Genomic DNA, 22,368 nt, shown 5'->3' on the forward strand with positions numbered 1-22,368 from the left:
CGGGAAATGTTGATGTTTCCCTCTGCCCCACCTGGCTGCTTTTCCTTTGATCTATGACCCCTTCTGTTAAAAGGCAACCAGAAATGTTTTACTCTGCAGAAAGCAAACTCGTGAAGCTTTTAGTTTGGATGGATATACAGGGCAAAGCACATCTCCAGAACTGCTGTGGAATAGTCTCAATGTGGAAAGAAGAAAGCACTTCCTTCTTTCTGTCCAAACACTGGCCTGAATTTCTTTCCCCAGAGTTTCCGTATTAAAAGTGTGAGCAAAGCTTTTGTCGAGTGCTACTTTTGCTGTGACACCTTCACTTTGGACCGTAGCTTTAGAAGCAGCGAACCCGAAAATTACATTGGGAAGATGCCTGAAGTTTGCTGGTGAGCTTGCAAAGAGAAACAATATTTTCAGAAATAAGAGAGCAAGCGAATTTTTTTGGCCTGTGAAATTTGCCTGATTCATGCAGAATGTCTGGTTTCAGACAGAGAAAAGGCTTCTCCTTTTTGTGATTTCTCATCAGCTTTACCAGCGCTGGGAGTTTCACTTCACAGATCCTGTGTCACCCTTTTTTCCAAATAAAACTTGGGAGGTTCAATCAAGTTATAGCATTTTGATTGAAAAAAACCCAAAACCAAACAAACCCAAACCACTTAATGAAATAATTGCTGCTGATAACACAGCAGCAAATGAAAACCATGTTTTTGTATTTGCCTGCATGTTATGGAAGAGGGCAAATACATTTCTTTAGCTAACACAGAGCGATTCTCAATAGATGTTATGAAATGATCCACTCTTCAAATTGCACTCATTTTGATATTTCTTTAGAAAAGTTCATCTACGAACATCTCTTAGCTCTTTTGAAATTCATGAGGTCTCACGATGTAGGGTGCATGACTACTTCTTATGCTATAAATATAATATTTGCTCTTATAGTGGGCTTTTTCATTGAAACAGCTGAAGCATATTACAAGTAGAGCTAATTAGGAATGATGGGCTTTTTTGTATGAGAAATGTTGGTGAAAACAACATTTTTCACTTTCGAAAATATTTTTATTGCAAAAATAAAACTTTCTTTAGAGAGAACATCTTTTTCCTTTAAGGCTCTCTTATGGAAAAAAAGTACTGTTTCCCATGGAGAAAAGAAAAATATTTCTGTTTCAGTGAGCAACTATAACACAGCAATACATTTCCATCACAAAATTCAGGATTATCTTTATTAGGACCATTATTTAAGCCTCATGTTCTTCCTGTAATGGGTCAATTATATATATTTTACAACGGAGTAGGTGGAGATGTTACTAATTCTTTAGGTTTATAAGGTTAATTGGTGCACTCACAACAGAACTGTAGGTTTTACATCCCCATCTCCTGTTCACAGCACTAAAACAGCTGAAAATTGTACTTTACAATATGCAGGAGAGAAAGTGAGGCTTTTTCCGGTATGATTCTCCTTTCTCGTGAGAGCAATAAGTAATAGCAAATAACAGTTTTGATGTTCCATCCCGTTTCTACAGGATTGTTATTCCTGTTATTACTCTTGGTGAAACTTTTCACTGGTGTATACAGAAAGCATTTATTCTGAACATTTTATACCAGTGTAACTCCAGCAAACGCAGCCATCTCTAATCCATGTCAGTGAATGAGGTAGAAGGGGGTGAGGCTCACTGCTCTGTGCTGAAGAGGAGCTATTTCTTAGGGCTGGATGAGCATCTCTGGTTCCTATCCTTTCTCATGGGTTGAAGTCTTCTCCCTGTACTTCCTCATGGCTATTCATACACATCATTTTCCGTGTGACTCAGAATGGCTTTTGGAACACCGGAATCTAGCTGGCTTTTTCTGAGGAGTGCATCAGGCTGTGCTCCCTGTGTCTCGGCTGAAACCCGCGTATGGCTAAGCTGATTTTGGTACCCTGTGGGTCCGAGGGTGAAGTTATTATTTTCACAGTCAAATGTAACCATTTCTCATTCTGGCTATTTTCCTCGTAATTAATCAACCTGACTAGAAGGCTGATCTGGTCTCATCAGCTTCATAGTGGGAAGGGAGAGAGAAAAACCAGAGCCTCTCTGATATAGTGGCTGCATTCCTTCGGCGTGCCCTCCACAGGGTCTCCTGTTTGTACATACAGCACTGCCCTCCCTCTCTGAGCAACATGACAACAACATGATGTGAAAATAAAGGAAAAAACATGTGGGAATGTTCCTCTCTGAAGCACATCTGCACATACAAATGCATATGGGTGCACTCTGTTACACACTCGGGCAAATGTAGGCATCTGCACACGCACAAACTCACTCCCCGTCACATTTGGCTCGATAGCCAGCGTGGTTAAATAATGTCAATACTAGAAAGTCTTATGGTGCTGACACTTCCTCTGGCTGTAAAATATTTACTGTTCCTTTAAAACTGCGAATAAAAAAAAAAAAGGTCAGTCTGTATACTGAACAAGGAGTAAAAAAAAAATCCTTTTTTTATTAGAAAACACTTGAAACTTATCATGTGCAGCAGATGGGAGTAGAAAATGCAGCTTGAAGACAGTTATATAAATATATCCTTGATGTCTGTTTTGCTTTTCAATTTGCAGTGAAAAGTACAAAGGTAGAGTAGAGCGCCAGTCAGGGCTGCACTGTGTCTCTTGATATCCATTCCAGATGTTGGCTAGACTTCGTGGAGCCAGGCTTATGGCACTGAGGCTGGAGCTAGTTGTCTTTTCCTCCAGGTGTGATGCTTCATGCTGATCCCCCCACATGCTAGCCTGTCTTATCCAAACACACTAAGCTCTGTGACAGGCATCTACCACCTTTTTGACCAAAATTCACCTCCCTCCCTCCCTGCCCCCCCCCCCGCTCTTTCCACCCACCCCAATTTCTTTCAGCTTGATGGGCTCTGCAGACAAGCCCACTTGTCCCTGCCTATCATTCTGTCACTTCAAAAGCAAGTCCCCCTAAAAAAATGAGCTCTGACGTGGTTCTCAAATAATGCTAGTCAGTTAGTAGCTGCTTTGAATATTCCTCTTTGTGTTTCGAGAGTGTCTGGAGGTACTATTTGACACTGAGTGTGTCTGCCAAGCCTCTAATGGTAGTTCTCTGTTTGTGCATGCTTGTAAAGGATTTTACACTGTAATATTTTAACTCCCTGATTAAACATTGCTAAGCACAGAAGTATATCATAAATCTTGCAGGCGCCAACTCCATTTATCTGAATGTTAGTTACTGTCTACGGTGGGTAAACAAATTACAGCACAGTTTATTACAATATATGGGGCCATGATGTAGCTCTATTAATATCTTGTACCCCCTGGAAATATATTGTTGGCTCACAGTCTGAATTTTCTCTCCTGAACAATTAAAAACAAATTCTGAATGGAGGGTAAGAGGGTGCGTGTGAGAGGGAGGGGGAAGCATCAGGCACTTTCAAGGGGAAACTTGCTGGGAGTAACAATAATGAGCTGCAATATCAAATTACTGCTATCCTGGGTTTGAGGTCAGTACATATTGAGCTAGTTGTAAGATATTAAAGTAGAAACTTTTCTAGTTTGGAATGCATTAATGCTGCTAAAGCTGCCAGCAAAACAGCTAGAAAGCGTTTGAGCTGGAAAGGGCAGAAACAAAGGAGAATGTTAACAGGCAAGAGCACTGGAGTCTCTTCCTTTCCCCGCTCCATGCAGTAAGTTTGCAGAGATCATTCTCATTAACACTGGCAGGTTTGAGGCATGCAGATCTTCCACTTGTTGCTAAAAGATGAATGCCAGAGAAGATGGAATATTTCTGAAGCCATCTACAAAAATAAATAGTTACTTCTACTTTTTTATCAGCTTTCTTAACCTATGCAAATAATCCCATTTATGTGTATTTATTGCAATCAATGGAAGTTCTGTCTTCATAGAAATCTCTCCAAGTGCAGAATAAATGACTGATTAAAGTAGGAAATTAAAACTTTAGCAATTCTACCAGGAGGCTTTGGGGAGGATTAGTTTAACCCCATTTGCGATGGCTTGTGATGTGTTTCGACATAGAAGTAGGAGCAAAGAAGGAAGTGCTATATATTCTAACAAAAATTCACGGCAACTATTAAAAGTAATTAAACTTCTAAAAAAGCTGGAACAAGATCAAGATCAAAATAGCATATGTAAATCCCTGTTTACTTTTGATGCTATAAAAGCATCACTGCTACTTGTCCTGGTGCATGGAGTTGTGGCTAATAGACTATTATTGGAGCTATACCAGCTGGAGGCTGGAGATTACTTACATGGTGGTAAAATAAAATAAAGTAAGAAATAGTTGCTCCCCTAATTGTGCACGAGTGCCTGCAGGGGGGCTGGTACTGCAATCTCTGATACAAACCAACAACCCTGACATCATGTTCAGCGGGAGCAGGCGCTGCTAGTTGCTATCTCCCTTCCAGGAAACCACTAAACATCAACATTTTGCAGACTGGAAAAGAGTTCATTACTTGCTGGGGCAGGGCAGGATAATGTTCCGAAGTTCTTAGCTGGGCTCCAGTGGCCAATAACACAAACATCGTCCTTCATGAAAGCAATCGGGGCTCGGTAAAAATAGAAATCCAAATATTTTGAAAGTTTTTGCGTATTGTCAATACTATAAATCATCACACGAGATCGTATAACAACTGGTGAGAATATGTCTGTAACTAATGAAATTAGAACTATGGATTTTTACCTAAGCCCTTACATCAAAAAAGAAGCGAGTCTAAACTTGTTGCTGGCCTTTTCCTGCTGAAGTCAATGCATTTTGGCCAGGGCTGAACTCAGTTATGCAATTCTTAAAGAAATGCATAGCCGCGTTTATGTCAGTTTGTAAAGATATTGTTTATATACAGACTCATTGCTTGATTCAACAACGTGTTTGGCATTCTGGCCTGCTCCGCCAAAGCATTTAATCACATGTGCAGGCATGTTGACGATTTCTTTCGCATCAGTTAAGCTATTTGTGTTCTTAGCGCTAAACGTGTTGAAGGGCTGAGCCTGCAATGAAGTTATTTTGGAAAAAAAAAAAAAAATGCCATGCAAGAAAAGCAATTCCGTTTGCAAAGGTACTGTCAGGGCACATACCACCTCATCACTGCAGAGAGAGCCCCGAGGTGCTGAGCCTTTCTTGCTCATGCTTTAATCGACTCCATGCAAGTAAGGAGCTCCACGTGTCTCTCACAAGGCGTTTAGAACACATCTCTTATTCACCGAGGTGGAACGTTCAAGTAAAGTATGTCCTGACTTCTAAAAGAATAGGAACATTTTAGGAATAAAATGTGATTCTGCACTCTGAAATATTTTGGGTAATCAAACCAAGACTTCGGAACGTGTTCTGATCTTGGATGGACTCACTCTGTACAATCCTGTGAAGTAGGGAAGTGTTTGTCAGAAGGATGCCAAATAAACCAAAGTGTAATTTCCTGTGGTTGAGTATTTGCACCTCAACTGGAACTGATTAGTAAGGTTTGAATCTAATAACTGGAAAAAGAGGGGTGTGAGGGGTCACAGGCTTGCAGAGGTTCTTTGGAGAAGTCAGTTAACTGGCAAGGGGACCCTATGGGGACATCAGAACATGTTTTGGCAAAAGCTGAGAGCTGGGAGAGCAGAATAGGACAGAGTGGAGGAGTAACGAACCTTTTAAAACTGAACCAGGGAGAAGAGCAGAACTGGGTGGTTAAGTGCAGGAAAAGGCTTGGGGCAGGAGAATAAGAGGAAGGCTTTCCTGCTGGCTTCTCACTGGAAGAATGTGAAATCTGAAGGTAGACTAGCTGGTACACTGGCTTCCTTAAGAAGCTCCCCATAACAGGCTATGAAGTGCCACTGAAGGGCTTACACCCTAACTGGTCCTGGACAGAGAAGGAGAACATCATAGTGGAGACTGAGTAGAGCAGGGAAAGATAATCAAGATGTGCAGTCTATCTTAAAATAGGAAAGCTTCAAAGGAACCATGGGATCCAATAGAAAGAGCTGGTATTTGGGATACTGTATTGAAGTACATGTTGGGGTATATATGTGCAAAGGATGCAGACATCGAAAATGCTTTTGTGTTCAGACTTCAACAGGTGTCTGGTAGAGAAAATGAAAAGGCTCCCAGTAAGGATGGCTTTATCATATGGTATCTGATAAAGAAATTTTATGAAAGTAAAAAAAAAGGAATGGCAAATTGTAGTCCTGCCAGACTGATCAGTTGTGACATAGATTATTTATCCTTTCCACTCCATTTGCAAAGAGAGAAAAGAGAGTCTTTTAAGACTCCCATCCATCTGGTGAATTTAAAGTTTGGGCGTCATTCATGGTATAGAAAGCTGAACTCTTGATTTCGTATTTGCAGACTCAATGACAAGTTTACCAAACACCCAAAGAGGTTTGAATGACTTCTTGGAGCTTTGATGATTCTGCTACTTCTTACACAGTATTCAGTGGCATAATCATGGACTGATGAGAATGATGATGGTTGTCAAAAGGGACTGTAATGTTTATTGCTTCTATAATACTAAACTCTGTTCTGACTGTGAATATTCACCAAGCATGTTAACTGGCAAAAATATTTTGATGCGCATTGTGTAATAATCATTCCAAATGTCGTTGTCAAATCCAAAACAATTCGTATTTGCAATGAAAACACTATTGCTTTAATTAAATCAGGGAACAAAACCCAGTAATATAGGATCTAATGTTCAAATGCAATTTACATGACTTTTGAGTTTTCAAGTGCCCTGAGACTTACTGGCATCTCTCAGAACAAAATCACATTGGAAGCAGTGTGTATCTGACTCAAATCAGTATAGGTTTCTACTCAGCCAGCAGTGGGATTTTGGATTAAGCTTTAGAGCACACACAGAATTTTGAAAGATACATTCATTAATCTTTTCATTAATACTTTCCCAGAGGTTTCTTGGAGCAACACTGAGTTTTAAGATGGGGAGAATGAAATGAAGTAATAAATAAGAGTTACTTCAAGTGTGGTGGCCTGCATGGTAGAAAGCATGGAAATGCTCATGAGAGAAGGAAATTAAATGAGCCCGTGGTCTGAGCCACAGATGTACTGACCAGTTGAAATCACGAGTAGAAAATCAATCAAGCAGTGCTTACCACAAAGTTACAACATCTGGCTTATGAAGTCACTTATCTACACAGCGCTAGAAGCTGGAATGATATAGTGGACAAAATATCGTATTGTTTTCCTAGCACTTACACTTTCTTTAACCGTCTATTTTTGCTGCTATTTAAAGATGCTGTGCTAGATGGACCTTTGGTTTGAAGCTTGTGCTGCTGTTTTCCAAGTCAGTCACAGGGACTCCCCATCAAACAGATCTCTTCACAACATTTGGTGACAAACATATTTGTGGGCAAACGCTACAACTCACAAAACTCAGCACCAGCTAAAAAAAGATAAGTAAGGATTAATTTACAGAGATTAATTGTTTGCTGGGAATGCTTTTCTCAGTTCTACATTTAACTGTGAATTCATTCTGTCTGTCATGAATTTTCTACAGATAAACCTCTTCCATGAGTTTTTTTGCTTAAGCTCCACTTGTATTTTCCAAGGCCCATGTTTGTAGTCTTTCTGATTGGATATAATTAAACTGAGACTCATTTTTTTATGATAGGAATTTAAATGCGGGTTCTGTGTTATGAGCTGTGTCATCTAAGTTCTGCTCATGCTGCATGCTGGAAGATAGACATGTTGACTGTATGATGCAGAACTTCAGTGGTTTCAGTAAGTCTCTAGAGGAAACTTCCGGAAAACATGGGGAATCCCAGAGGTATTGAGGAAAAAATGCCTCAGCCAGCACTGGCAGAGAAAGCCATCAAATATTGTTCCAACGGTGCTATGTGAGAGATGCCCGCAGTGCGTGCAGCCGGATTGAGGGCAGGATTCTGCCTGCACCCTGATATGTCTGGTCATGTTTCCGCGTGGCTGTGAAATGCCACAAGAGGCACTTGGTGGTTTCTCCACTGCACTCAGGGAGTCCACAGGCTTCTTAGGTCCCTCGTGGATGCTTTTGAAAGGTCAAAAGGCCTGTGTCGTACCTTGGCATGGTCCGCGTAAGCAGCTAAGATCCAGGCCTGTGTGAAGACTGCCTGTTGTGAAAGGGAGTGCAGGACAGAATTACTCTCGTGACTGTAACGAGGGGAGCCAGCGTGCTAAGAAAGGAACATATAGCCGCAGGCTATGTGAATTAATTTTTCTAGGACTGTGTGTGTCACAGCCTTGATAAAATTCATTTCTCTTTGTACACTCCAAGCTGCTGTGTTTGGGTAATATTACAAGATATCTAAATGTTTTAAGCTTTCTTATGTCTCAGTAAGCTTTAGTGTCTCTTTCTGGCAGACTTCTTTGCTATGTTTTTTATCTACTATTGTTTCAGAAAAGCAAGACTCCTACAGCCCGTCACCTCCTCCCCACTTCTCCACACATACCTTTTCCCAGAACTCCACATTATGGTCAACATAAACTTGCAGTTTCTCCTCTCAGAGATAGCTGAGGTGAACAGATGGGTAGCAAAACCCATCGCGTCTTACTTCAGCTAGCGTTAGAAGTACACATCTGTGGGCAAAACATTTGCACACTCAGCCTCCTGCTTCGGTTCCCTCTTTACCATGGGTGGTTTCTGTCCTTGAGTCTGAGGTTTTTGGGTTGTCCATGACATTTCTCCAGTTTCAGGTCTGAACCACTGAGTTTCAGTTCAGTCTACTCCCTCTTTCTTTTCTCTGAAGCATCTCAGAGGAAATAACTTCTGTGAGTCCCTTTCCTATACCTCAGGTGATCTTTAGATAAGGTGTGTCAGATGATCTGTTTCTCGGTAACTAATCTGTAGTTCAGTTACTATCTTTCCTGGGAATCAGACTTGAAATAACCGTTTGCTTTGGATAGTTGCCATCTTTTATCCAAATGAGCTCCATTTAAATGGAGGATCATCAAAGTTTAATGGTTCACTATTTTTAGCGGTGAGCCAGGTGCAAGCAACTTTTCTGTCACCTACTGTGGGTTTTATGTCAACATGGAAGCAAAGGATCAGGAGAAGGAGCTGAGTGTGCCACGTTCCTGCTGGAACATGCATCTTGACAGATGTCCCTAAGAAAGATTCCAGTGTCAAGAAGAAATCATAGATGGAGAAATTCCCCAAACTGTCTCAATCTGAAATGCTGTTTAACCATATGTCTCGTTATAATTAGCACCGGTAGGATGCATATATTCCAGATCTGAGTTGATAAAATATATTCATTTTGATAGGATGATTTTATAGAAGTCTAAAATATTTTCTGCCTGAGTGTGGAATGCAACTGTCCTTGCCAGCGATCTGAAGTCAGTCTCTTTGAGATGTAAGCACAACCGCAGAAAATGGTGCCTAACTTCAGCGCGTGCAGTGATCTCCCGCGGCTCCACCATATCCCCGTTCCTGCCAGCAGTCTGCAGGCCTCCAGCCCAGCGCCCATCAGCCAAGAACGGGTCCGGTTCCCTTCTACTGTCAGTGAGAGATCCCGTCTGTTGCAAAACTTATTATCTCTCACTTCACAGGAACATGCCCGTTCTTTATTTATCAGTGATATGAATCCTTGCATATCAAACTAAAAATATTTTGGGGTGAGATAGGAACAGTTTCCAAATTAAATTGTGAATTACCTAATCATTATGTGTGCTTTGCACTTGACGCCTGCAAAGCGCAGATCCAGGCTGCATGGGAAGTCCATGGAATTCACATCTTTTTCACATACAAGGTTGGGAAGGAATGAACTTTAGAAATTGTAGTTCAGTAGGTTCAAGTCCTGAAAAACATTTCATCTGGGATTATAGTGGAAACATATTGAGTGAAGAGACCAGCTAATTGTTATCGCTGTCATTCCTATGTAAGAAGTGCCTTTGGCTGCTTGTGTGAATGGAATTAGAACATAAATTCTTGACAAATTTAACACGTGCTACCTGAATACCCATCTGCTTAGCTTAAGAACAAAAAAGGGGTTCATTAATGTAGTATTGAATAAATTAGCCATGCAGCTATATGTGTTGAAACGTGTTACAATATTTAGCACCACTTCCTTTTTTAAAAAAACTCTGTATCTTAAAAAGCCTGCTGTGTTTTTCATATGAAAACCAAACAGCAAATTGGATCTACATCTAACAAAAGGAATTCTTGTTTTGAAGTTGCAGAGTGGTGGCTGACCACTCGTACACATGGACTGACTAGAAATGTTGCTTAGAAACACCACGTTATCAAAGAGAACCCAACATCAGGTTGGAGTGCTTCCCAGACAGCCGGTTAGTGGTGATAATTTGCAATGGAAAATTCTAATATCTGTTCCAACACTTCTTTATTTTCTAGATCTTCTTACTTTTCCCTCTTCGGATTATTTATCATTTCACTTTACAATTTTCTTCCAAACTCTGATTTGAAAGATAGTAGAGAGGTATGTGAAATGTATTTTTGGATTGGTAAGTGCTTCAGAAAATGTTCAGCAGAGTAAAATATATGGAAATTCCATGATGAAGGAACTGCAGTGTAAATTAATATCATTGACATGAGGACTGACTTAGCTAGATTTAAATGTGATATTTTCTCTGTACACATTAATAGTAAACATTTATCGTGGACTTTTGTTACTAAAGATAGTGTAAGAATTTACAAATTCTGTATAAATACAGGAATTATCTATCCAAACATTGCAACCATCTCCTGGGTAGAACAAGGGGATGATTTTATATTTTCAAACAGAAGAAGTTATCCAGGCAGGGCAACTGAAGAACTGGATTTGCCTTGTCCTGTGCAAGCAGGAAGATTTAACAGACGCTCGTCATACTCCAAGGCAATTTCATATTGCAATAGCCTGTTGTCTGCTCCTCTGGTCCATGCCAGGACCCACAGCATCTGTCACTCCAACTGCCACGGCTGGAGTTAGGAGGAAATGGGTCACACTGGGACATATGGAGAAAAGTAGTCTCCAAACAAGTTGGGTCCTAGGCTGTTCAAGTTTTATACATATTTACTACTTGAATATACGTGTGCATTTATCTCTGTGTGTTTATATATATATATATATATACACTAAATCCTATATCTTCAAAAAGAGGTTTTACCCCATTATGCTTAGAAGAATGGCTTTTAACCCAAAGCTGAGCCCTTGCATTGACTTAAGGGGAGGAGTGCCATCTCCTGAGTCTCCCATGTGAGTTTGCACTTCATCTGCCAGGGTTGCTTTCAAGACCCTCGGGAGAAGTGCCCACATAGAGTACAGCGACTTCTCTTTTTCTTAAGAAACCTTTTTATGAAGCATGCACTGCAAGCTGCTGGATTTCCTCAGCAGCCCTTCTTACTGCCAAACCTAAGCCTCTTTTACCTCTTTCCCTACTTGCCTTTTTTTTAAAATAAAATAAAATAAAATAAAATAAAATCAAATCAAAGGGAAACTTGCAAAGTAGTGCCACAGTAGGATTAAAGCTGGTTCCCAGATCAAAATAGGTGGCAACACTCAGTGACGTTTGTGCTTCTCTCCTGCCTTAGAACAGGGCAGTTCTCTTCATTGAAGCCTCCATTGAATCATCTGCAGACAGACCTCGGCCCTCTTCTAGCCCTTCATTTGCCTTTCAAGTTTGCACTGAGGAACCAAAAAGAAGTTTTAAGTTTTATGGGCAAACAGGAATGTAGAGAAATGCAGGAGCGCGCACACAGGAAATTCAAGGGACTGTAGGCCCGGTGTGCAATACATTGTGTTTTCAAGGCCACGCGGGAGGTGCGTTTCCATGTCGCTCTGAGGCTACTGCCGCTTCCAAAGCAGTGAGCACAAACTAAAATGTTTAGGTTACTTACAATAGAAATGTCCCCTGCCAGAGATATCCTTCATGTGGGAAGGTGAAAATGAGTTGTGAAAACAGTGTGTAGATGACAACAGAATGTGAGTGAGGGAGATGCCACAGAAAAATAGTAGAAAAATGCAGATCCACATTTAAGATTTCCGTGTAGTATAGAGTACTGACATGCAGTTGATACAGTCTGTACCATAGATGAAGGTATATTCGTGTTCCCAGAGGAAGTAAGGGGGAGGTGAGTTACCTGAAGAAGAACAACCCGAGAGTGGTGTGCCTGCACGGGGCAGGAGCCCACGAGTCTCTCGTAGCATTCCATACAGATCACACAGTCTCCGAGTGCCCAGTCCCATGGTCACAGAGGAAAATGAGTGTCTTGTAGATCTTCTGTTGCCAACAGAGCATTTCTAGCCCCTGCTGGGTACTGTGGCGTGAGCATCACTGCCCTGGAACCACATTCTGTCCTTGTGGTGCTCAGCTGTAGGGTGAAGAGTCACCCTGACACCACACGGGCACCAGTGGCGGGCAGCCAGGCGGAATCTGCTCCTGCAGATGTCACAGAAGGAGAAGGAGATGGCGATAGAGATGATGATTTTTCTTTTCTCAAACTAAATGAAACAACTGGAAGACATCCCAGGGAAGAAGACTTCACTGTGTAGTACTAGGAGGTGACACTCCCAGCTGGCCCAGGGTGCAGATTGGGTTGGGTGGATGAGTGGCAGAGAGCAGGATTGCTGCACTATTGCATGTGGTGCAGCAGAGTCAGTGCTGCGTTGGTCAGGGGTTAGCAAGTACGTCAGTTGGTGCGGTACTGATTCTGCTTTGCTTCTTTCCGATGGAGCACAGATTCTTTCCTAGTGCCATGCTGCACTGAGGGAAAATTCAGCTTGGAGCAATATTAGTTCAGGCAACTTCATTCTGACTTGATGGCATGATGCAATTATTTGTTCGGTCTTATTAATGAGAGGTTGTCTGGTCAAGGAAGAAGAAACACAATACAGACTTTAGATCACCAGATCTAAAGGTTCCGGCTCTTAACCACTTACCTGAAGGCATTTCCAATGCATCTTTGGATTCAAAACTTTAAGCTAAAACTGAACAACCCCCAAGTATTTAAAATAATGCACAAATTCAGGGGGAATAATTGAGATCTGTGTCCAGGAAGATGCCAAACAGAGAGAAAGAGACAAAAAGTCAAACCGGTGACAGCTTTGCTCACAAGAACTACTGTGAGTGACTCAGTCTGGAGCACAGGAATGCAGTGGCTGTGGATGAGGCAGCGACAGTGCTGCACTTACGGTGGCTCTGGCCCCATTCTCTTCCCTTAAATAGCTGCCTGTAACCACTGCGCCTTCATTTATCCCGATGAGGGGTAGGGCTGCAGTCGAGGAGAGGCAGAGTATAGACATTTCGCTTTTAAAAGAGAATAATCTTAATTATTTATTTATGCTTTTTAGCGCATTGTGACATATGCATAACTTTGGGGAAGCTGAGAATCCCAACGCACAACAATCATCATTGTGTTTTCAGAGGGCCTGGTTTCCTCTGAGGGCAATCTGCACTTAGATATGCGCACCCGTGGAAATGTCGGTGTGTATATATGCAAACGTAGATGTTTATGCACACGTATACACACAATGTGCATCTTTTGGAATTAGCTTCATTCGAAGGTTTTCCATTGCCTTCAGCAGGGCAGGCCAAGGACTTGGATCCTATCTAATCTTTGTGTTCACTGATGTTCATCTTACTTCTGAAACTTAAACCGTGTAAGTTCTATGTAGGCCCACATTTTAGTGCATCTAAAGCATTAATGTCACAAGGCCACATCCGAATTTAAACATGGATTGAGTAAAAGCTCCTCGTACAGACAAAAAAAGGAATAGCTAAAGTATTTCGGTATTTGCTGCTGTGACATATTGAAAAAGTGGGTGGGGTTTTTGAGGGGGAAGTTTATTCCTGGCAATATTTGTCAACCGGGGAACTTTGTGTGGTCTACAATCCTTCCAGCTCTTTGATCAGAAGCGGTCCAAATTTCTCTTAAACCATGTATGTTTTTTTTTAAGTCAGTCTTTTTGCTGCAAGGGAATAATTTAGACTATAATGGTACATTTTCAAGTAAGCAATTAAAAAAGCATCTTCCCTTTGAAAGGTTAATCCTAGGTGAATTCCTGAGCAAGGCAAAAAACTTTCTTTCTACTACTTTCAATACTGTTCTAAAAAATTCTGCATCTCCTGTGAGCTTGCTCACAAATCATTGAAAAATCACTTTATTCTAAGAATAATTTGTTTTGAAATCTTTACAAATAATTTAAGATGCACAATAGACCATATAGATTAGCATCACTGTTTAAGTATTTTAAAATGATTTTAATTTTATAGTACCAGTGCTGGAGCACGTGGTTCTTGCAGGAAATCATTAGGTGGTGCTGTTATACATAGTCTGCCAAGTTATTGTTCTGTGTTTGAGCAAATGTTCAGTCTTGAGAAGACATAAGTAACCCGCAACACTTTATTAGCAGGGCATATAGGAGCAAATTAGACATTTGCTCTATCCTGCTCCGGTGCCCTGATGTTTTCAGGGAAAGCTGCTGGCTGCCAACCAGGCTTTGGTGTTGGACAGAGAACTCTGAAAGAAGACATGTACAGTCCCTTTATAAATTCAGTCTCTACTCTTTCAGTGTTCCTCTGTGTGTGGAGGTAAATATGTCAGCTAAAGTACTCACAGACCGTCCCTGGCTTTTTAGTTCTTATTCACTGGGAAGATGAGCTACAAAGCCCTAAGACCCCAGTGCTTAGGAAAGGGAAACACTGGTATCACAGTGAGACACTGATGACCTTTCTTCTTGGACTGGATGGTGTAATGTAGGCATGCGCACTCCAAGTCAACCTGGACCGTGCCCATCAGCAACATGCGTGCCTCTTCTCTACGTGAGTATTGACCACAGCACGGGAAGGGGCAGGCGTGTCCAGCTGCCTGTCTTCTTCCCAGAGCAGTGGCTGGAGGGAGAACTGCAGTCCTGGTGCTGGTTGAGGCACTGGCTTTGCCCTTCCTTGAGGAACCACAGGTAGAAGAAGATCGCGAGAACTGCCCGGTGTTGAGTGACTGGACAGAACAAGGGGGGTGGTGCTGAGGGATGTGGTTTAGCGGTCGGCTTGGCAGTGTTATGTTTACGGTTGGACTGAATGATCTTAAAGATCTTTTCCAGCCTAAATGAGTCTATGATTCTGTGAGAGAGAGGAGACATTTTCCTCCAGGAGTTTGATACTAGCTCAGTCTTGTTGAAAGTACATATTCCTTATTTCTGCGATGCCCTTGTGAAATGTGTATAACATTTGCATAGACATTAGTTATTTACTGTAATGCTTGGTTGCTGGTTGGCTCGAAGGAATAAAGCTGGTACTGCGGATTTGCAAAGACTATTGGTAACCAGTTAAGTTCCATATGATAATATGATTGGTTGTAATTTTATCTGTGGGACACAGGAGAGAGAGGAAGAATTTTAGCACCGTGAATAGAAGGGCTGAAAAGGAAGAAAATATAATTTTTAAGTTTGTCTACATAACTTTCATTCAATCTCTTTCCATATGTTAATTACGACAGCCTGTAACACAGCTGACAGGAAATCAATTGCCTGTCTCATCAAAGTTACAAATTTTCAAATAGAAATTTTGGTTTTGGTGTTCTAAAATACCCAAATTTCAGAATATTACAGAAAATGTGTTTACAATTGAAATCTCTGCAGCAGTTGATTTTCTTTTTTCCAAAACTGATATGGTATGATGGATCATATTTAATTACAAAGTTTTTGTACCTTTTATTTTAAAAATACTGCTCCCCACCCCGTCCTGGTCTTCACTTAAAAAAGTATGTGATTTTTTATTTTTATTTTTGCCTCAAAATCACTGCTTTATTTAGTGGATCAGACAGAGCATGCACTTGCTCGGAAGGTATTTAGTAAAGAACATTCTCTTGACCTTGTCTTGTAAGTGTGCACGGGCAAAGAGCAGGGGAGCTGCAGGGAGGACGAACAGCTTTCTGGCTCAAGAGGTGCAGTGCCATGCAATTTCACTCTGTGATTAGAGCTCTCCACAGAGTTCTTTTGTGACTAAGCAAACATTATTTAAACCTACAGTTTTACTCTTGGCCCCTGACTGAGCTTTCCTTATTTATAGGGAGCTTAACACAGGATGCTGTTACAGCTTTACAGGAATGTTGACTCCTAACAGGTATAACTAATGCTAATTGTTGCTGTGTTTGAATACACGAAGATCTCTAAAACATCAATTATTCTGAGACATCTGGTTCTAAAGGTCTCAAACTAGGGTCTTCAGATGACAAACTCTTCTAAATAGAAAATTTCAGCTTTAATCTCGTTTATTCCTAACTTGTAAATTATAATTATGAATATAATCATATTATACACATGATATACATATAGTATATTATTATTAATAAATTGCAAAAATGTTGTTGTTATTATTATTATTGTTGTTGTTGTTATTGTTATGTTTAAGATGCGTCAGGCAGAGCTATTTACTCATGTTTGTGAAAAATTCCGTTACTGTGGTGACAGGCTGGACATAATACCTAGAAGGAAATTATTAATCCTATACTCAGCACATGACTTCATGCCATCACATATTGAAAGAAGAATGCAATGAGAATGAGAAGAATGAGTCAAGGTCCTCTGCAAAAATAGGATGTGGTGCAGTTGTACCATCTTGTACCGCCTCATGATGTATATTCCCAAAGGGGGATGAATTAAGGTTTCGTGGACAATGCTAATTCTGTGATTTGCTGTTTTCTGAGTGGCAGATTGTGTAATACTGATGTCTTTTGTATATATTTCAATGTATTCATTAAGAGCACATAATTCTAAACTACATTGCAGTGTATGTGTGTTCAGCCAGATGTGCATCCATCTACATTACACAATGCAATGTAGATTCAGAGTTATATTATCTTAATAGGTACATGGAAAACCTAAACATAAACCATCCCGGAGCAGTACTGGTTTAATGCTTTCATCTAAAATCTAATTTCATAACAAATGCTTTCTGTTGAAAGAAAATTTCTAAGAGACAGAAGCGTTGGTCTCTGTATGAAAAATTAATAATCTTTATGCTGAGGAGGGAAAAAGCCCAACCCCCGTTCTTTGGACTGAGGAGGAAAAAACCTCAGCTGTTAAAGATCTTTAGATTTCCAGCTTATTGAAGCAAAGAAAAAAGTTTCAGCTATGACTCCTCTCCCCACACACCTTATTCATTTTTTTTCCAGATGCTTGTACTGGAGAGGAAAAATGAGGAGAGGAGAGATGTAGTTATCTAGCCGGGTGAAACGTGGCTCGCTGGCTCCAGGTTTTCCTCGTTTCTGCCCTTTCATTCTGATAACACTTGCACATTCATTTGTGTTTCACACCGGCCCCAGAGGCCTGTGAGAACGATATGACCACGTACTGTGCAGCTGACAGATTTTTTTGTGTGAGATACCTCGTTCGCCCTGCGCAAAGTAAACTCTGTTCACATGAGCGTGTGGATTAAAGTTTTCAAGCTGCACTATGAGTGGTAACAATCTGGACAGAGACCAGAAACTTGAATGAATGCTTTAAACGTCTTGCTTGTCATTGCTATTGTTATTCGAGGCTGCATTTCCAGAGGTTGGCACTTATTAGTCAAAATATTAAGGACTACATTGCGTTGTCAGGAGTAACTTTAATCTGTTATAGGGGTAGGCTGGAAGGGCACTGCTATTTAGAGAGACGGTTGTGAGGTGTTACGTCTGTCTCCTGGTTTGTTCTAACTCCTGGTAGTAGGAATTGATCGCTGGCCTTTATGTACGTGGGTAACCGAACACATATGGTTAGCTCTTCTGGCATGCAACTGAAAAATGGATCCACTGCTTGTCTGTGCGCTCCACAAAGGGAGTACGGAGCGTAGTCATGTTACAAAATACTCTGCATCTGGAGTTAAGGCAATAGTTGCTCACAAAGGGGTGCAAGTCACACAATAGGCTACTTTTCAGTAATTACTCTTGAGTTATTTAGGCCCCAAGTGCATATAAAATGAATTAAAAGAAATAAATTTGAGTTGAAGGTATTATATCCCTCTCCTCTTAATTTCTGTGGAAACCTTTAAAAAATCCCAGCACCCTGCTGTTTTGGAGAAACAAACCTAACAGCACTGAGCTAATATACATGAACCAGAAAGAGAGATTGGCTGGTTTCAGTTCAGTCGCAGGCTGAAAGCTCTGCAAAAAGTGGATGAAAATAGACCCAAAAAGAACATAACCGAGAAACATGGAAGATTCTAGAATGCTTTCCTATTGCAGCTTTAATAGGTAGGATTTTTCTCCCTTTTTCTTTAGGAGATCTTGATTTTTATCATTCTCTAAAACGGGCCAAACCTGAAGAGCTGTGTTCTCAATTTTTTTATTCCTATTGCCTTACTACTTGCATCTCATAATCTGTCCCGAGCCTGTGTTTTTCATTTAGGCTACAAACCTTTTGTGGCAAGGACTTTGATTCTTAATCATCAGGAAAATGTTCAGTGTGAGGCAGATAATACGCAGTTAGAAAAAGGTTTTGTAAACAGTCTTTGCTTGCTGGAGTAAGTGTCACACTGGCATAACAATATGCTTCCAGAGCTATTATAAAGTTATAGGTAGACTTTCATCCTACGCCTAATGATGCGTCTGAAACACACGTACCTGACACCATCGCTGCGGAGGTGACAAATGCAAGTGCTGCCCGACTGGTAAAAGTGAGCTGGAACAGTCCCAGCAGTGTGGCTTTCATGTGTGTGTGTGTGTGCAGCTCAAGATGCAACTCTGCTTGGCATGATGTGCTGTCAAAAGTCCAGAGCAGATTCTTCAGGGTCTGGAAATCAAGTCAGAGTTTTTTGCTTCACATAATTTACAGGCTTTGGTGAAGACGCAGATGAACACATGCCAGCGGCTATAACTCTTTTCTAGGATCCCCCCAAAAGGTCTCAGGGATGGTCCCAGGCTGAAAGGAAGCCTTCACATTCCCTGTGGCTCATGCCTTTACACGCAAAACAAACTTTGCCGAGTCCTGTGTGTATTCCTGGGTTACATCTCTGTGCCGCCTCCTGTGCAGCCTATTCCATCCAGAAAGCCATGTTTACTTCTGAGACATGTATTTTCATTCTAAATGCTATCTTTTCCACAAGCTTACAATAAGTAACCAGAAATGGATGAAAACTGTAATTTTTGATGAATGTCTGTTCAAGTTAATACCTCATGTTGTCGTTGTCTTTCTATTTCTCCCCTCTCTTTCGTTCATGAATGATATTTGTCATGTCCTACCAAACACAAGATTACATGGATTTTCTAGGGAGAAATCTTCGCTTTACTCAGCTGTGCAGCAATCCCTGTACTTTTATATCCATAATATAAAATTGCAGAGCAATATAAACCTATGGCATTTGTGCTCACGAGGGCCGTAATTTGGTATGAATCTGAACTTTTTACTTTGAGTGATGATACGTATGGCAAAGTGAGAGCTCAGGATCTCTGTCAGTGCTGCCGTGTGCTGTGGTGCCGATGCCTGGAATGGCCGGCTCACGCTCCTGGCCAGCTGCAGAGGGAAGGGCCCTTTCCTCTCTTGCTTTTTTTCATTTCTCTTATGGAGATTCTTTCCTGAAGGTGAATTCCTTACTTATGCTGCAGTTATGGTTAACCAATTTGTGAAGAGGAGTGAGAAAACTCCTTTTGTTTCTTCACAAGCCTGTTAAAGATTTTTCTGCGGAACACTGAAAACAATTGAGTTATTGTGGACTCTTGTAAATGCCACTGAATAGCGCTGTGAGTTTTGCTTCTTTCCTCATTCTAGCCATAGGGCCTCTATAAACTTAGCTCGTGCTAGTACTCCCAACCAAAACCAGGTTTATCTCAGTTGGCGTTTCATTTCCAGCACAGAAATCAGCTTGGTTTTGTAACTCCACAGTTCTTTTGGCTGTGGGGAAACTGAGTTGTAAATGTGAACCAATAGGCTCTTAATCAATATGTAGAACTGAGTTTGATATTAGGATTTTGAATCCAGGTAAAAGGCAGAGATGTCTGTTTTCATGAATCAGACTGAAGAATAGCTCGTGGGAATTATTCCACTCTTTTCCCATGTAAGTGGTAAGTTCTTGACCGTGCTCTTGAATAGCAGTTAGGTGTCAATGTTTAGTCCTACAAAGTATCCATCTAATAAAAAACTTCTTTAAAATGATCACTGTATTTTATTCTGTGAGCTGTATCTTGCAGGGCAATCATTAAATACAGAGCCCATGCAAATGAAGTAATCCACAGCCTGTGCTGTCTTTGGACAGGGTCAGCATGGGATTTTCTGCTCTCTCTTCCCTTGGCGCCCTGGAGATCAGCGTTCGGAGACACCTGCATGGCTCTGCATGGAGCTGGAGGAGGTCCAGGTCTGGACAGGCTTTCATATTTACTTTTAATACTACCTTTTCCACTGCTGATAGCTGAAGTGATTTAGATAAATAGAAGTCTCTAACACCCGTGGACCTGGGGAGCCCCGTGAGGCACTGAAATGGCAGGTTTTCTAAGTGAAGCTCCAGTAACGAGTAGTGGGAAACACTCCTTTCCATGATGTAATGCAGAACAACTGTGAGTCGTTATCCATTTACAGTGTTCTTCTGTATAGTATTGTGATTTCGCAGTATACACTAGAAGGTTAGGGTTAGGAAAATAATAACATTGAAATGGCTTTGGTTTGGTTAGGACAAATCTAAAGGTAAATCTTTTGATTAAAAAAAAAAGGAGTTTCAAAGCTTATAGTTAATGGTTTTATTTGAATTAAAATCCCCTAAGATTTTGTGCAGAGGTGTTTATATACATTAAATATGATTGATGGCTGATATTCAACAGATTATAAAAGGAGAGTGGACTAGCTCCTGTGAGCTGTTTTGTATACGAATATGAATTCTAGCACCACAGAATCAATAAATTTCTGTAGTGGGGTTATTGTGCTTTTGATTCCTGCTTATCCAGGCAGAGCACTGCCTAAAACTTGATTGGCAGGTCTCTCACTTTTCTTATAAGCAGGAAAATGGCAGATTCCCGGAATGGCCTGTGAATAAGGATGCCTTTCTTTCCCAGAACAAACTGACAAAAACGCCCCGTATGGGTTAGCATTCATGAAGCCTCTTTGTCTCTATTCCTAGCTTATTAAAAAGCTTCAGAGTACACTGCCAGGTACCAGAACTCAGTTATCCATGCTGTCAAATTGTTAGGCTGATCACAGGCATGGTATTTGCCTGAGCTAGCTGGCACGATCCCAGACAATATCCAGACAGGAGCGGGGAGTTGACTTTACCCGGCGAGTGTTTTAGATGCAATCACCTTGCTTTGGAGGGTAAGAGAGCTGAATATGGACACAGACTATTCCAAGTGTGTTGTCTTCAGTGCTAGAAGAAGGTCTGGGGCATATTTGGTTTTGCAGAGATGTCGGTTAAGCTGATGAGTAGAACTCATCTCCTGTGTTGAACCTGTACTTGGATGCCTTGATGCAGCTTGACATGTCCGAGAGATCACGTCTCCTGATATGCATCCTGCACTGTGCCTTTTAATTCAAAGACAATGCATGACCAACAGCTTCACTCTAGATAGAGTGGGAATCAGAGGTGCCTAAGTGATAAATCTACCCTACTTAGTGTGGGAAACTGTGAGGTCATGTCGTGGTGGTCATACTGGACTGAACTCAGGTTAAGTCCTTATTTTTTGGTGGAACTTCCAGGTTTCTTTCATCTGGTATTGTCTTAGATATGTCTATATTCACGATACACAGATATGTCTATATTCATGCTTTAACCACTCCTCGTGCCTCTTCCCAAAAGACTGTTTCTGCACTGTTTCTGCTCAAGGAATTACCTGACACACAGTGGGTCAATAGGAAGTCTTCAGTGACTTTCTAGAGGGCAATTGCAAGAGACTTTTATTCCCATGACGTGAAAGATACTGCATGCAAGAGGTCATAATTGCATTTCTCCTGCAGATCAGCTGTAACCTCTGACCGATTACAAGTAAAAGCTTAATGAGCGGAGCATGCAGCCTCTGATCTCTTTGAAGAACAGTATTTGATTCCCATTTGTCTGATGCTGACAGGACATCCTGAAATAAAAGCTTGCCTAGAGAAACATTCAGACTTTGGGTAGCGGATTAAGAAGGCAGTGGAGTTGGATCCAGATCTGAATGTTTTGCTCATTTTACCCCACGTAATGTGCAAATTAAGGCTTAAAGTCCAAACGCCTCCGTATTTTGTCAGACTACAAAGTGGGTCCTGAACTTTGCTGTTCAGACCCGTCTTTAGTTAAGAACACAGTTTATTCAGGGAACGTTGTGTATGAAATCACTCTTGGAATATGACAAAGAATCAGAGGAAAATTATATTATTTTAAATATAAATGGGCAAGAAATAAATTGTTCCTGACCTGTTTCTATTAAGGGGCTCAAACTTGATTAATTCTTGGCGTGAATGTTCTCTTACCTCCAGCAATTACATGCCACTATTACAGTGATTATTTTATAAAAGCTAATAAACACTATCTGGAGTTAATATTT

General features: G+C 40.9%; 1 long non-coding RNA gene across 23 annotated transcripts in view; it reads left to right on the plus strand.

Annotated features, from left to right (window-relative positions):
* Positions 1 to 22,368, plus strand: part of LOC128851851 (uncharacterized) — a 352,018-nt gene that overhangs the window by 253,635 nt on the left and 76,015 nt on the right. For 2 of the 23 annotated variants that reach the window (XR_008449378.1, XR_008449377.1), the window contains one exon: positions 20,118 to 20,216. The exons of the other annotated variants lie outside the window; for them this stretch is intronic. This is a non-coding gene — a long non-coding RNA (uncharacterized LOC128851851). Of the gene's footprint in view, positions 1 to 20,117; positions 20,217 to 22,368 lie in introns of those variants that run through there. 23 annotated transcript variants of the gene reach the window in all.

Source organism: Cuculus canorus, chromosome 3 (assembly GCF_017976375.1).
Source record: "Cuculus canorus isolate bCucCan1 chromosome 3, bCucCan1.pri, whole genome shotgun sequence".
Classification (NCBI taxonomy): Eukaryota; Metazoa; Chordata; class Aves; order Cuculiformes; family Cuculidae; genus Cuculus; species Cuculus canorus.